Raw genomic sequence first — 15,551 nt, 5'->3', positions numbered from 1 at the left:
GGCCCATCCTTGCACCCCCTGTGCTAATCCACACATAGCTCTGAGCATGCAGCTTCTCACCCTCTCAAGGCATTTGGTGCCAAAAGTTCATTTTTCCTTTTGAAAATTCAAAGGAAATTATTTTATTTTTAAAATATTTTCTTCCAATTTTTCATCGTAATTTGGCCACAGTGCTACTGGTCCACCGCCAGCCTTTTACTTCCTCAGAACTGTACCATAACTCACAATTTAGCAGACATTCAGCACCAGCAGATAACTGTCATGGTGTTGAGTTTGGAATTTCAAGAGCGATATTCAGCCACTTCATGAGTTTGGAGTATGAGGGTAGCTGTGTCTATTAATCTTTAAAAAGAACCCAAATCTGTGTGTTTTATTGCAAGTGGGAGCTAAGACAGAATTGGTATGTGGGAAAACAATGCTATAATAATGACATACAATCAAAGGGAGGATAATAAACCTGCTAGTTCTCTGTATTTGCTGGGGGAGTTCGCTGGGGAGCAGGAGCTGAGGCTTGTTTTAACTACAGACAGCTTTCTCCTTTCTGTTTTTATGGCTTTCTCAATCACTTTGCTCATCTGCTGCTGGAGGCTTTTATTTGCTGATAAGGGCTGTTAACCAGTTGGAAAGTCAGACCAATAAAGTTATGTAAAATGCAGCCAACAGCTTTTGCCAGAAAACAGGCATGGTGCTGGCGGAGTGATGGAGGAGATGAGAGGGCTCCTTGCCCTCCTGTTGGAAAGGGAAATGTCCTGAGGAGGGGACCAGTTGCAGTAAAGCAGTGATGGACACGTGCATGCTGTCCCTGTGCCTTGGCTGGTGCTAATGGAATAATGAGGTTTTGTTTTTTTTTTCCTTATTCTGTTCCTCCATTTCAAGAGAAATTTCTAAAGGTTCCTTTCACAGGGAAAGGAGTAACAGGTGCTGGTTTGCAATGGGAGGGGGCTTGGACTGCCTTGCCGCAATGCAGTGCTGCAGCTCTTCAGCAATGACCAGCTGAACTCCAGGAAGACTCAGAGATAAAGAAGTGCTTCCTTCAAAATGTTTTTGTATTAACTTTCCTTATCCAGAAGTAACAATAATAGAAATGGGAAAAAGTACCTGATTCTTAAGTTTACCTTTGCATAGTCCTCTGAATTGTGCCCCTGCAAGTCTGGATGCAGGCAGTTGTCCTATGGATATAGCTTTTATTTCTACCTTAGAACTTTCTAGAGGCAGAGAATCAAATGTGTGTGGGCTTCCCAGTGCATCTGTAGGTGCTGGAAAAAATCACAGGCCTTACTGAGAATTCAGATTTTGTTGTTTATAAGCTGTGTCTGGCAGTGTGATCTTATTTCATGGCATTTTGCCTCTGAGATGGTATTTCTAACCTCCAGAGCTCTGCATATGATGCTGATGAAAAATTCAAGAAGGGAGCACTAAGAGTTTGAGTTTGGAGAGGAATGCTTGGTATGGAAAGCTGGAGTGTAGGGCTGAAAGTGCATTTTTGTTCTGTACCTTGTTATCCACTCCATGCAACTCCACAGGCTTGGGGAGAGTGACTGGGAAGTTGCGCAAAGGGAAAGGAGCTGGGGGTGTCAGTCAGCAGTCATCTGAATGTGAGCCAGCAGCAGGCTGGGTGGCCAAGAGGGCCAATGGCATCCTGGCTTGTATCAGAAATAGTGCAGCCAGCGCTGTTTTCCTGGAAATACATGGAAATACAAACATCAGTTTCAAATCTCACCTCAATTTGGTTATCAGTTCAGGAATGATCGGCATCAGATTGTACAGAGCTGTTTCAGTTTTCCTTCTCTCAGAATCTTTTTGTCATGAAACAAATTGGGGAAGTTTTGCAGTGTCTTCTTGTAAAGCCTCATCTCTTTCAGATTGTGTATGATAGTGAGGAACCTCCCTACCCACTGAGCTGCTTTTACTCCAGATAAATTTTCTTTTACCCAGTAAGGAATATGAAGTCAAAACTGATGACTTGATTTGGAAATCATCTACTCTGATGTTACAGAAGGTGAAGGTCATGTGAATCTCAGCTCAAGGTAGAAAATTCCAGCTTTGAGGCTTTTTTTGTCTTCCCTATTTCTTTCCTGAAAGTGGTATTAGCTTGAGGAACAGAGATGCTTGTAAAGCTGTTTTGTGTTAGGAGGTCCAGCTCCTGCAGGAGAGCCAAGCAAGGCACTTGCTGCAAAAGCTCAATGGGGTTTTGCCCTGGCACTTTCTAGGGTGTGCTCTGTATGTGCACTCATGCATACTGAGTTGTTCCCCAAACTGTTGTCACATTCTTTAGCAGCTTGGATTTGGAGTGTCGGGATGTGGTGGTAGGGAGTAGCTGCTGCCCCTCCTGCTGTGCTTGCTGTGCTCACGTGCTGTCAAATTTCCTTGGTTCTTTCATAACTTGGAAGACTGCTTCCCAAACGGTGGTCTCCTAACTCTGCATAACATAGGAGTTGAAAACAGTGATTAATAAAAACAAATATGAACCTCACTTTTATGCTGATATGAATCCTTTCAATAAGAGCATAGCCAGTGAGCCTGCCCATGTACACGCTGATGCTGCAGTGGGTTCCTTTCTGTAGCCTCTGCAGGAAGGGATATGAGATCTCTTCAGCTGATGTTACATTTTTCTGATGGCGATTCATTAAAAATTGATTATTATTATTTTTTTTTTTTTAAAGCAGGCTCCACTACTTTCCTGCTGGGGCTTTTTATGTAGAAGTAGATTTAAGCATCTCCTATTTTCTCATAAATTATATTGACCTGGCAAAATCCATGCCATTTGCAGCAAAATCTTTTCTGTTTGGAAATAAGACATAAACCTCCTGACTTCAGAAAGCTTTCTTAAAATGTCCTCACCTGCTGCACTGCTGTGGCCAAGGTAGGCTAGAAGCTAAGCCTCTTCTTCACCAAAGCTATCATCAAGCTACCAGGCTCTATTAGTGTTGTTTTTTCCCCAGATGCTAGAAATCTGTGCTTCTTGGCAGTTTTACCTGTGGGTTACTGAAATCCATAGTCTTTAAAAAAGTCCGGAAAGCAAATGGGATCCTGGGCTCCATCAGGAGAGGGGTGGTCAGCAGGGATAGGGAGGTGATCGTCCCTCTCTACTCTGCTCTTGTGAGGCCCCATCTGTTGTACTGTGTCCAGGTGTGGAGCCCTCAGTACAAAAAAGATACGGAGATTTTGGAAAGGGTCCAGAGGAGGGCCACAAAGATGATCAGGGGGCTGGAGCACCTCCCCTATGAGGACAGGCTGAGGGAGTTGGGTTTGTTCAGCCTGGAGAAGAGAAGGTTGCGGGGTGACCTCATTGCAGCCTTTCAATACCTGAAGGGAACTTACTCCCAGGAAGGGACTAAACTCTTCGAAAGGGCTGATAATAGCAGGACTAGGGGAAATGGTTTTAAGTTGAAGGAGAGAAGATTTAGGTTGGATTTTAGGGGAAAGTTCTTTACTAGAAGAGTGGTTAGGTCCTGGAACAGGCTGCCCAGTGAGGTTGTGGATGCCTCGTCCTTGGAGGTGTTCAAGGCCAGATTGGATGGGGCCCTGGGCAACCTGATCTAGTAAAGGTGTATGTTTGGTGGCCCTGCTAGGCAGGGGGGTTGGAACTACATGATCCTTGAGGTCCCTTCCAACCCGGGTAATTCTGTGATTCTGTGATTTATAGACTCAGCGGCTTCCTGTAGCACCATCTTTAAATCTCCCCAAGATCCAGAAATGAGGCTCAAATGAGAGATTCCTCCATCTCTATGAAACTGGGATGCTGCAAAGATAGAAGTTGGTGGTATGGAGATAGGAAGTTCAGGCAGAAAGGAACAGAATCCAGGAAAAAGATGACACTGACTCAGTACCCCACCCCACCTTGTTTTGCATTTTCCATTCAATAGCCCGTTGACAAAATACATAAGCTTTAGGACTACAAAAAATTCTTTTTTCCCCCCTCTCTGTGTGAATGATTTACCAAGTAGCTTATACTCATGTAAGCTCTCCACCTGTTTTGCTTGTTAAGAAAACTGCAAGGTGGATCAGCCCTCTGTCTGGTTCAGCTTTGGCTGGGTCTCTTCCAAACTAATCTCTTGCCCAGGCTCTTTGCTCTGGGATCTGGATGTGTGCCCACAGCTGAGCATGTTTCCTCAGCCTCAGAAATCACCATGCTTAAATTTCAGATGCAGAAGGTACTTTCATCCAGCCCTGAGTGTACTCACGCTGGATTAAGTGAGTGACTTGATGAACTGATTAAAGTTTTATAGTTCTTAGAGCACACAGCAGTCTTTTGGGAAGAATTCTGGATCAGAAATCCACCCCTGTCCTCACTAATCTGTGTATTATTCTCTCTCATTACTTTGTATTGATTCATTTCCATTTCATGCTGGTCGCCAGTGTGTGTCTGATATTGCACTACATTATTTAGCTGCCTCCTGACTCTCTTTCAATGTTCAGTGGCATCTGTTAGCATGGTTGACCCTTCCCTGTCAGATATCATCTAATGATGACTTCTTTGTTTCCCCCTTAATAACACTGACATCCTATTAGTCCATTAGCTGGTCATACTCTGCTTGAATCCAAAGTTAACTCTTCCGTGCCTTCTCTTTTCTTTCCGTGTTACTGTCGGAGTGTCATCAGAAGCTATTACTGTCTTCTCTGCCTTTCCACACACAAACTCTATTTGTGTCCCATGCAGACTCGCACAAATACCTCCTGCACTAGGATCCGATTCCTGCCTGTTTGCTTAGTTAATCTCCATACTTCTGACTAATGCTTCAAGCTGGTGATTTCCCCATTCCTAAAGAAGTGCTTTCCACGTTGAACCTGAATTCCTACTTGTGGCATCAAGCCAATATTTTAAAACAAGGGAAAATCCTTTTCTTAGAACTCATCAAACCCCAGGTCTCTAGGAATGCAGGAGCAAATCAGCAAGTGATCCACTTCTCTCTGGGCATGACCCACTTGCTGCCTCTTATTAGTTGTGATGGCTATTTAATATTTTAAGACAACACATATCAACCCCACCAGTGATGAAGCCTTCTCTCAGTGTTCCTAGGCTGCTAAAAGCAGGGACTGCAGAGCACTTTTGTTTAGCTTCAAATGGACTCATAACAGCTGGGCTGGATCGTCCCCTGGGCAAAGCAGCACAGCACCACAGCCCCTCTCCTCAAGCTTCTTTCTCAGTGTCAGCTGAATCCTTTCAGGTTGTCTCTGATCTGAGTGGGCACTCCTGAAACACGTGGCAGATGCAAAGCAAATCTTTTTAGGACTTCTCTTCGTTTTCCATTGCTGGACTGCCAGAACAATAGCAGCAATACCTCTGTTCTAGTTCTCCATCAATAGGAAGTCCTGTGAATTCCCTTTTATTGTAGATATCCCTCTTGCTTCCTCTGGTTTCACAATAACAGTAAGAAAAGACAACTGGGCTGTGCTGTGTTACAGCTGTGCCTGCTGAGCCACACTCCCATTTCTCATGTTTTGAGGATATGGCAATATCTTAACTGCAGGATTTGAGGAGTCTGCTGATGCCAACAGCTGTCCCACCCCATTGCCAGATAGAAAAGATTGAGCTGTTGGAGAGCCATCAGAGAGGGCTTAGAAGCAGCTTGGCTGCTGGAAGTGACTATTGCTCAGAAGCACTTTCTATGACTGATGCAGAGGTCTTGCAGATAATCCATTATGGTCTTTCAGAAACACCAGGAATCTCAAATTCTAATTCCTCTTTTATTTTCCTGCTCACCAAGCAATCAAGCCCCAGCTTTCAGAAAGGAAAATAGGTCACGTTGTCAAGAATTACAGTTTCTGCCTCCCCTGTTCAAAACTTCATCTTCAAAGGACTGTGCCCCATGGGAATGCAGCAGGCAGGCATGTACCAGGTCTGCCATTCCAATTCTTGTTCCCTGGGCTGTGGGTGATGTTTGGTGAATGCCTGTCTCTGCTGTGGTGAGATGAGCTTTGTCTCAGTTCTCCTGCAAGAAGAGTGAGATTTTGACTGTCCATCTTTCAGGAGATGAACGGGGTGTGAGAACCCTATTGCGTCAGCTCAGGACCTTCCATTGCTTTATTTCTGGTTTGGCTGCATCCAGATCACTGCAGTGGTTTCTTACTTTCTCCGCCCAGCGCCAATCTTTCTCCCACGTGAAACAGTCATCTGAAATACTGGCAGGCTTTCATTTTAAAGATCAACTTTGCTTATCAAAAAATGTCCCATGTCCTCTTGCTTTTCTAAAACTTAAATTACTTTGTGCTTCTCTTGTTTTTTCAGCCAGTTCAATTTTTATTTTTTTTTTAATATGCATTTAAAATACAATACTGGCACCAGAGCTGAGCCAGCATCCTGGGTTTGTCTCGCCAGTGGTACAGTCAAGGGGCAAAAGTTGTCTTCTTCCTCTTGCTTGCTCCTGTGTGGTCAAGCTGGGAACATCCCCAGCCATTAATTCAAATATTGCCTGTGATAGAAAATCTATCAGGCTAATGGAAGATGCTCCTATGGTTAATTACTTTCCTTGGTTTGAATTTTTTATTTTTTTTAAATGACTCCCCATGGCTTGAATTGATCCAGTTTCAGCTTCCAAGCACTGGGTGTTATCCTGCTCCTGTATCTACTAGATTAAAGAGCTCTCTCTTAATAGAAAAACATGCAGGTACTTCAGTGACCTCTTAGCCTTCTCTCAGTGAAATGAAATGAATAGAAGTTCTTTGGACTCTTGCTGCAAGGCAAGCATTCCTGATGAGGGTCAGGGCAGTCCAGCAGGGCCCAGGTCAGAGATCACTAAGAAGAAAACATTTATGTTCTTGGCCCACTTTTTGGAAACTCAAAATAGATTAATTGTGAGAAGTGTTAGGGAGCACTCAGGAATTGGTCTTACATTCAGATTGGGCACTTAAGTACATTTCCCCTCCCCTCTCTTCATGATTCAAATTAAGACAGAACTAATGGAAAAATTAATCAGGTGCTATTTCATCCATTTCCTTTGTGGAAAGGCAGGTGAACGTTAAACTACATTTAACATTACTTTCTTATGAGTAAATTGAGATTCCACACAAATACAGTTAATTAAAGATTGAGGCCATCCAATTACATGAATATATAAAAGGAGGTTGATTTGAATATGGATGCTACAAGAATGGAGGGGGAAGAAGGAAATCTGTCAATGCCACTAAAAACCCATTTAAACAGATTAGTGCTGTGCTTCATATTTAACTTAATAAAGGCATTCACTGTTAATGAAGTGATAGATGTTCTGGAAAATGGGAGTAAATGATTAAAATGGGAAGTTCTTGAGGTGTAGCATTTGGCAGGAGTGGGGGTACTGGGAGCATCTGATAGGAAGGCTGTGCTAGGACCTGGAGAGGTGTCTCGTAGTCCATTTTTGGCCTTTCTGGATTCCTGTCCTTCCTGTTTTCTTCCTGCTGTTCCCTATGTTGTGCTGCTAGTGAGCCTTGATGTTGATGCTGATCTGTAGGCCCACAGATGAGTATAAATGCAAGGTGAGTTTTCCAACCTGAGTGTGTTTCCTTGTCCAAACTATCAGTGCTAGTGGCTAGATTAATAACAAGCTTCTCATGGGAATGGAGGCCTGTTGAATTAAGGTAGCATAGTCTAGCCCTTAGGTCCTGTGAGGTCTGGGACATTCTCGCATTGCACTAGCATGGCTGAGTGAATTTCATGGTTTCAGTGACCTCAAAGCAAGGACAAAAAGTGCTTCCTTCTGCCTGAAGCTGTTTTCTGCAAAAATAAGATAAAGTTTTTGGACAACGAAGGCATTGTCATTTCAGAAACTGTATGCAGAACTTACATTTGCAAGTTTGTTCACTTGTTATAAAATAATGATAGGATGAATTCAGTTTCTCCATTCCCCTCTGGTAGTGACCTTCTCCTGGGAATGGGCTGCTGAAGCACTTAATGTCTAGATGCTTGCAAAAATGACCTGCAGCACAAACTGCACCAAGAAAATGGAAATTCATTATTTGGGTTTTGTAGTTGCCCTTTCAGATCAGGTGAAGGAACACCAGGAGACCACCCCCTCATATCTCAGTTGCAGAGCTGACAGTTCAATCTGTTGTTGTTGGAGTAGGGAAAGAAGGTTTGGCTCTACCTTTGCTTCTATGCTAAGGGGACAGAGTCTTGCCTTTGTGGGCATAAATCATATCTAATTAGGGAAGGTTAGGAGGAACTCCGTCTGCATCTGGGCAATCCAGTGGTTGACTATTGAGGTTTTGTACAGAGCTTGGTGTTATGCAACCTGTTTAGACCTTGTCACACACAGGATGGAGGAGGACATAAGATGTTTGTTCTTATTTGAAGTGTGTAGGTACCTTTTCTGCCAGGGAAGGAAAAATATCCATGAAAGCAAAGACTGGATCTTGTGTTTTTTATCATGCAGAATGGAACAGGGAGCCAGAGCAGCAACATGAAAATGCTCTGAGTGATGACAAAAAGGATGCAGAAAAGAGCAGCGTGCTGGAAGCGTGCTGTGTGTCTGGCCATTAGGTGACACTCTTCTGCTATGTTTCTACCAGGCAGGGCTACATGTGGAGAGAAAGGCATTTGGTAAAGTTTGTGTGAAATACTCTGGACAGACACACATATTTTGGGGAATCCAACTGTAAGTGTTCCCTCATCTTAAGGTTTAATTCACACAGGGACTTGACAAATTCTTTTTCTGATCAAGCAGTTTCCACTCCATCCAACTCCTGATTAATGTAATTCTTCACTTTAATGCAGTTAAAAATTCAAGGATTCAATACCTTGAATTCAGAATAGTAACTAACAGTATATTTTTCTCAGTTTAGATCTCCTCAGGATGGTGTTATGAGATGCAGTTATCAGCTCCAGGGTATTATAACTACTTGGTTTATGTGGAGGATGTCTTTTTTGTGCCATGGAAGGTAAAGGAGTCTAAGAAAGAAGAAGTAATAAGAAACAGAGGGACACTAAGAGCATTTATTTCATATTTCTGGCTGCATTACTGGCCTGTCTAATGCCTTTGGTCAAAATAAAGCCTCTGAAAGCAGTGCAGAATAACCACAAAGTCAGACTGGTTTGCTGTGTTTGACAGCAGAACCTGAGTGAGCGCATCTGCTTCACCTGCTTTCTTGCTCTCTCCTACATCTGTAGCAAAAGATGAATGCATGCTTGGCCATCCATCGGAAGTGATTTCTCAGATTACATCATAATAATTCAATTGAGAAGATGGCTGACATGAGAGTAGGAATAGCGCTAATTTTTTCCAGGACCATTTGAAAGATTTATGGCAAACTTACATCTCAGTTCCAGGGAAATAACCAACTTAATAGTAATCAGTCTCTGTGTTTTAAACTAAAAATAAATAGAGACAGTCACGTCTGCGCTGCAGTCATAGAACGTGACAAGAGCAGTGCATGCCCTCGCTGCTTATCACCAGCATTCATTCTCCTGCTCTCAGTGCTTTCTCCCCATGAGAACCTGCATGGGATGGGATTCACACCTGCTCCAGCCTGGCTGGCATTTTTGAGCTTGCATACGTGTTTTCAGAGAACAATCAACTTTGCAGATATGCTTTACTAATCTGCAGTGGCTTTGGTGTTGTTTTTTGATTCCATTGGCATATTTGTATTTATTTTTTGCTGGCTGCACTTTAGGTGTGTTTTGTTTTGTTTTTGCTGTCTTCCTTTCTGCATCTATATGAAGTAAGTAAAACAATGTTCTGTTTGTATTGCTTCTGGGGAAGGCGTATTTAAAGCCACACACATACTGGAAAGGCGTGTTAAAGGACCATCGTAGGGATGATCACAGGGATCCAGATGTACACTCTGAGTCCTTCAGTACATAAAAGGGTGCCATAAATTGGCACTTCTGACCCTTGAAGGAAGAAGGGGAGAGGGGGAAGGAGGTGTGTTTGAAGTCTTTTTTATTTTCTGTTTGGAGTACTTATGGAAAACCTAGCTACAAGTTGATAGAAACAAGCCAGAGGAGGCTACTGGAAGCATGTTAGACCACTACCTTTCAAATATTGGATTTGGTGATAAAACAAATGACTCAAAGTCTTCTTGTATTCCCTTCCCATTCCATGATACTGACCTGATCTTGTGTATCGGGAAGTGTGTTTGCTTTATTGACCTCAAGGAGGTCACGAGGACTTGTGTCTGTTGGGCTCTGCTTTTGTAAAACTGAACTTGACTGGTGGTTAGACAAGGTTTGTGTCCTGCTTCGTAGCGATCCCTGTTGCTTATCTGCCAGCAAGATCGTTCTGCTCAGCTTGTAGCATGGGCTGAAGCGGGGCTATCAAACCTGGGAAAGCTTATGGTTTAGGAAAACTTATTCCAGTTGCAAAAAGGCTTTAAAGAGCAAGGCTTACATCTCACAAAGCTCCATGTTTTTTAATTTATTTATTTATTGGTCCATTGAAATATTTTATAATTTTCATAATGCAAACTAAATATGGAAATGAAAAGTTGTACCATGCTGCTCCTGAAGTGCTTGAAGTGCTTCATCTTGACATTTTCAGAGTAGAAAACAGATGTCTACAAAATGTTTGTGGGATAATTTGTGTTTTTTCTTTAATGAAAAGTCATTAGAGAACAAACGTCCACAGAAGAGCTGAAATGAAATGTCTTTTATGAAATGGGATTTCTCTGATAGAAGATGCCTTATGGAAGTTTCTTTCAGAGATCAGCTGTGGCTATCGCCTCAGGACAGGTGGACTTGCAATTGGTCTGTCACTTAGTGCTGAAGCTGGAGTGAACCTGGTGGACTATTTCCTGGTGGAACTCTTGTGTCTTAGTTCCTGTCTTCTTGCAAAGCCTGAGGTTAGAAATGGGCATTTATTTGTATGTGTGTAAAACTGGTCCATCTGGGGTCTTATGTGACTGCTTTGTGCCTGTTCATTTCTGTCCTATGACCATAGAGTACAATGCTGATCGTCCATTCATTGTCTGTCAATTGAAAGCATAACAAAGGTGTTTCCATGTGAGTCTATTTTATCCGCATTTGGAAGGTAACACCAGCAAATTAACATTAAAAAGAGGTTCAAGGCAGTAGCTGGAAGGGCAGTAGCTGCTCATTCTTGTGGAAATATAGGGCAGAAGTCGCAGCCCTACAGGTCAGTAAGGGAAGAAATGGTTAGGTCTCCATCATGACTTTCTCTGATTGGACTGGTAGGAAAGAGCTTGATGGAGAAAAGCCACCTGAGACCTGAGGAACAATGTAAAAGCCAGATGAGGTCAGTGGCTGTCCCCAGCAAGCAGGGGGCTGCTAGTGAGAAAGAGTGGTGGAACGTTTGCTTGCTATCGATTGTTTTCACTCCATTGTGGAATGATTCAGAAGTGATGGTCTTTGCAGTATTGCTTTCCCCACAGCTGCTGGGAGGGGTGGTAGCAATGCACATTCCCACATTTAAACAGCACAAATCTTGCTATTTTTGCACAGGGTGGTTCCCTGAAAGTCAGATCTGAACATGGTCCAAACAAAAATGCCTGCTTGATGCTTAACCTGCAGCCCCAGATCCCTGAGCCTTTTGTTTCTATGCTGCAGGTGGCACTATGGTGCCTTTTCTTTTACCCATCCCAAATCTGAAGTGATGAGTTATTTGCCATGGTCCAAAGGGCAGCAGAAAAGCCTGACCAAATTTAACTAAACCAGAAGGGCACAAGAAGGATTTTCAACTAAATGTGAGTGACTCGCTTGCCCTGCCCATCCCTTCTCAATTACAGAGAGCAAATAACTTTCATGTAATGGCTATGGGGGAAGAGGCATGGAGAGGAATCAGAAAATTCTTTCTGTTAAAAACTGATCTTCAGGTGGAACTCCACACTGTTTGCACAAACATGCTGTGTGCTTGGCTGGCTGGAGGCCTAGGCAGCAGCAGTTTGCTGCTCAGTGTGCTGTGCTGGGGAGCTTTCTGCATTTCATGCAACTCTTTGCACCTTGGCTTGGAGGAACAGATCTCCATAGCTCCAGTCTCCCATAATGTGTGTCATCAGGTTTGCACTAACTTCCCTAAAGACATAATGAATGTTGGCATCCTAGTGCCAACCACGGCAGTGGTACCTGATCTATTGTGTGCTGCAGTGGTTGGCAACTCTGTCCACGGCAGAGGGTTGGAACTAGAGGGTCTTTGGGGTCCCTTCAAACCCAGGTCATTCTGTATTTCTGTGGCAGTGCTCCTTCTCTTCCAGCCTGATGTGCTGGAGGGTAGATACGGATCCTTGGGACCTATCATGTGTTAGATTTCTGTGGGATGGCTAAGGTCAGATTCTCCTTGCAGAACCAGGGCAGCCAGTTGGCAAAACGTTTCATTTCTTAAAATCCAGATAAAGCTTTGTTTTTCATTGTGAACTGTGTTGGGGTGGTGGGAGGGGAGGACATGTTAGCATCGCAAATGCAATTAGCGATCAGTATTCAGGCAGGAGGAGGAGGTGGTGGGAGTTCGTCCTACACTCTAAGTAAGCCAGCAAGGAATGCTGTGTTTTGGGCTGGTTTCACCTGTCCCAAACTGCTCATCAAATCACAAAGCATTCAGAAAAGAACAGTACAACTTGGAGGCTTAAATCTGAGGGGCTGAAGAAGCTAAGATACTTGTTTGGTGTTTTTTCTTTTGTCCAAGAGAAGTTTAAGAGGTGACCCGCTCACAGCCTGTGAGTAACAACTGCAAGCAGAAAAGTTTTTTAATCTGAGGGAGAGAGTATAAGTAAATTTCAAAGGCTGTAAATAGAAACTAGATAAATCCAAATGGGACCTGAGCAGGTGGCAGGAGGGTACAGGCGAGATGTGCTTCTCACCTGTGTGTAACACCATGTGCACTAATCTAAAAAGCCCATAAAATCTTCCTGCAGTTTTTGTGCAGAAGAGGAAGAGTAAACAGAGAGGAAAAGTATATGGATTGAGTTGATGGAAATTTACTTTCGACTGATTGAAACGAAGGTGACATAAAGCAGATGGAATTTTTTCTCACCACTGCTAACTTAAGAAAATGAAGTCTTTCATGATGATCCAATTTTTCTATTAATTTTCATATAAAGAACACAAAATATTGTGGCTGTGAAAGAGCTGAATATGAAGCAGAAATAAAATATGTACATAAAATGGGATAACTGACAGGTTTAATACATTTTCAATTTATATGTGAATATAGACACAATTCCCCCTTGCATAAGCCAAACACCTAGCTACAGAAAGCAGAAAGGCAAAGTGATGTGGGGCACTTGAGCAAGAGAACCAGGGATGGTAGCAGGAAGGGCCTGTCTGATGGCTCAGTGGGATCCGTACCTCCTTCATGTCTATCTCTGCAGCCAGAATCACACTTGCTCAGGAGCTGACAATCACGGATCTTTGGTGTTTTTGTGCAATCTCCAGCACATTCTTCATCAGTATCTGGGATGCTCCACTAGCGGCAGAGAAATCATCAAGGTGATGGAGTTGATTTTAATGGCCAGATGCCACCCCATGACAGAAGGCAGAGCTGGTGTGACTGGAGCGTGGCTGTTTCCTAACAGCTCCAGCTGCTCCGCTCACCCTTGGAGGCTATTTCAAAACTGTTCTCAGTTGCACCGGGCTCAGAGCTGATCCTGTGTGACTTCAGGCACATTGGTACTGTGAAGCCGCTGTAACCACCCTGCTGTGTGTGCATTCACCCCAAGGCTTTGATACACTTAAAATATATATATCTAGGAAAAAAAAAACAAAAGAACAGGGTGGGGAAGGAAGGGGTTTTCATGATTCCTGGCTGTGCCCAATGCTGCCTTCTTAATTATTGGTGTAATCAGGTCGTGCAGCTTGCTGGCACCCCAGTGTGGGAGCTCCTGCTCATGCTGGCCTGCATCACTGCCAAGGCTTATTGGGAATCTGCATAGCTGCACGACACAGTGAACCTCATTAGGAATGAGACCAGCTCTCCATAAAGGATAAGTTCTGATGAGTGGGTCTTTTCTCTTCTGCTTGAGCTACAGTGAGGGCTTCTTGAATTAATTTAATAGAAGCAGCAACAAAAGCCTCTCAGACAGCTCTGTGCTCTCCTTCCCTGAATAGATGTTTGAGAGGATTCTGCTGTGCTACGCTGTGTTTCTCAGCCCAAAATTTGCAGGTGCAGTCTCTCCATCCATAATATCTCTAGGAACTCCCCATGGCTTCCTCGGAACATCCACATTTCCAGGAGCTAAAGGATTTGGGGAATCTTCCTTAATTTTCTTGGAGCTCTTTATCTAGAAATTGAGTGGGAATTAATTGAACGCTTCCCAATAGTTCCTTGGGCTTGGATCTGTCTGGGAATTTCCTTTTTCAGGAGCCCTGCTTGGGGCCCTCTAGGCAATTTCCAGCTACATTTTAGGAATTCCTACAGATGCTTTTCAGGTTTTATATTTGTGACTTTGTGGGCAATTTTCTCGCAGCCTTTCAACTGCTTTCCAGGAATACTTTGGTTGTTTTTTGGTGACTTCTTCCCATGCTTTCTGCAAACTTGTCCTGCTTCTTTTCTAGGAACTTTTCTGTTCTCTTTTAGGAATTTCCCCATTGCTTTCTAGGAATTTCCTTGCTGCTTTTCAACTTTTTATTTCTTTTTAGCATTAATCTCACACAGTGCTTTCCAGGCACTTGCATTTCTAGGAATTCACATCAAGCCTGCTAGGAATTCCTCATTGCTTTCTAGGAATTTTCCTGCTGCAATTAAGGGTTTATCAATTGCTCCCTTGGAATCCAGGTGGTGCTTTCTAGGAATTTCCCCGTTCCTCTGTAGACATTTTCCTACAATTCAGATCATCACTGGCTGCTTTTGAGAATGTCACCTGCTGCTTTCCAGACTTTTTCCTGCTACATCTCAGGAATTTTCTCAGCTGCCTCAGTTCACATTAGTGGTAAAAAATCTCAGCAAGCTTCACTACTGCATCCTTATAACGCTAATGATATCCAGATATCAGCACATACCACATACAACCATCTAACACTGAGCAATGAGGCTGGACAATGATGTGAAGAGAAGGAAAGTCTTTGGTCTATACTGAACTCAGACAGCTTGCAGCCATGATCCTTTCCTCTCTCTGAGCAATAGCACATGGATGCTATGCAGCAGCCATCACTCTTCTTGCTTGCTCCTGCTTTGAGTGTCTTTCCTGAGTCTTCCCCATTCAAGGAGACATAATGGCTTGAAGTTGCACCAGGGGATGTTCAGGTTGAATGTTAGGAAGAACAGCTTCTCTGAAAGGGTTGTCAGGCATTGAAGGGCATGATTCAGTGGGCATGGTGGTGATGGGTTGACAGCTGGACTAGATGGTCTTAGTGGTCTTTCAGTTCTATAGCATGCATGTGGCTCGCTGAAGCGGCAAAACAGCATTAGCAGATGAAACAGTAAATAGACTATATTTCTTTGCAAGAGACATAATCCCATTCCTTTTCCCTGCTATACTCTACCTGGACATTCTCTTTACAGTATTATCACCACAGTTTGTAAAGAATGAACCTGTCTCCAGTTGTAAGCTACCAGCTATATTGTACACGGGGTCTGAGAATAGGAGCATTTGCCTAGTTCTGTGTTTTTAAAAGTTGATTTATTTTTTTCCCCAGCAGAGTAGCACTTAAAGGAGTTCTGCAATTAGCATTGCTAATGTTCCGGGGT

General features: G+C 43.3%; 1 protein-coding gene across 2 annotated transcripts in view; it reads right to left on the bottom strand.

Moving 5' to 3' along the window:
* SGCD (sarcoglycan delta) overlaps positions 1-15,551 on the bottom strand; it is a 345,566-nt gene that overhangs the window by 16,560 nt on the left and 313,455 nt on the right. Inside the window, exon 9 of one of the 2 annotated variants that reach the window (XR_014935431.1) lies at positions 1,495-1,678. The exons of the other annotated variant lie outside the window; for it this stretch is intronic. The gene's annotated coding sequence lies outside the window, so the exon portion shown is untranslated. The remainder of the gene's footprint in view (positions 1-1,494; positions 1,679-15,551) is intronic. 2 annotated transcript variants of the gene reach the window in all.

This window comes from Coturnix japonica, chromosome 18 (assembly GCF_054131305.1).
Source record: "Coturnix japonica strain WE chromosome 18, WE-NBRP24, whole genome shotgun sequence".
Taxonomy (NCBI): Eukaryota; Metazoa; Chordata; class Aves; order Galliformes; family Phasianidae; genus Coturnix; species Coturnix japonica.
Note: the sequence above shows the minus strand (reverse complement) of the source record. Positions and strands in the feature narration are given on the sequence as shown.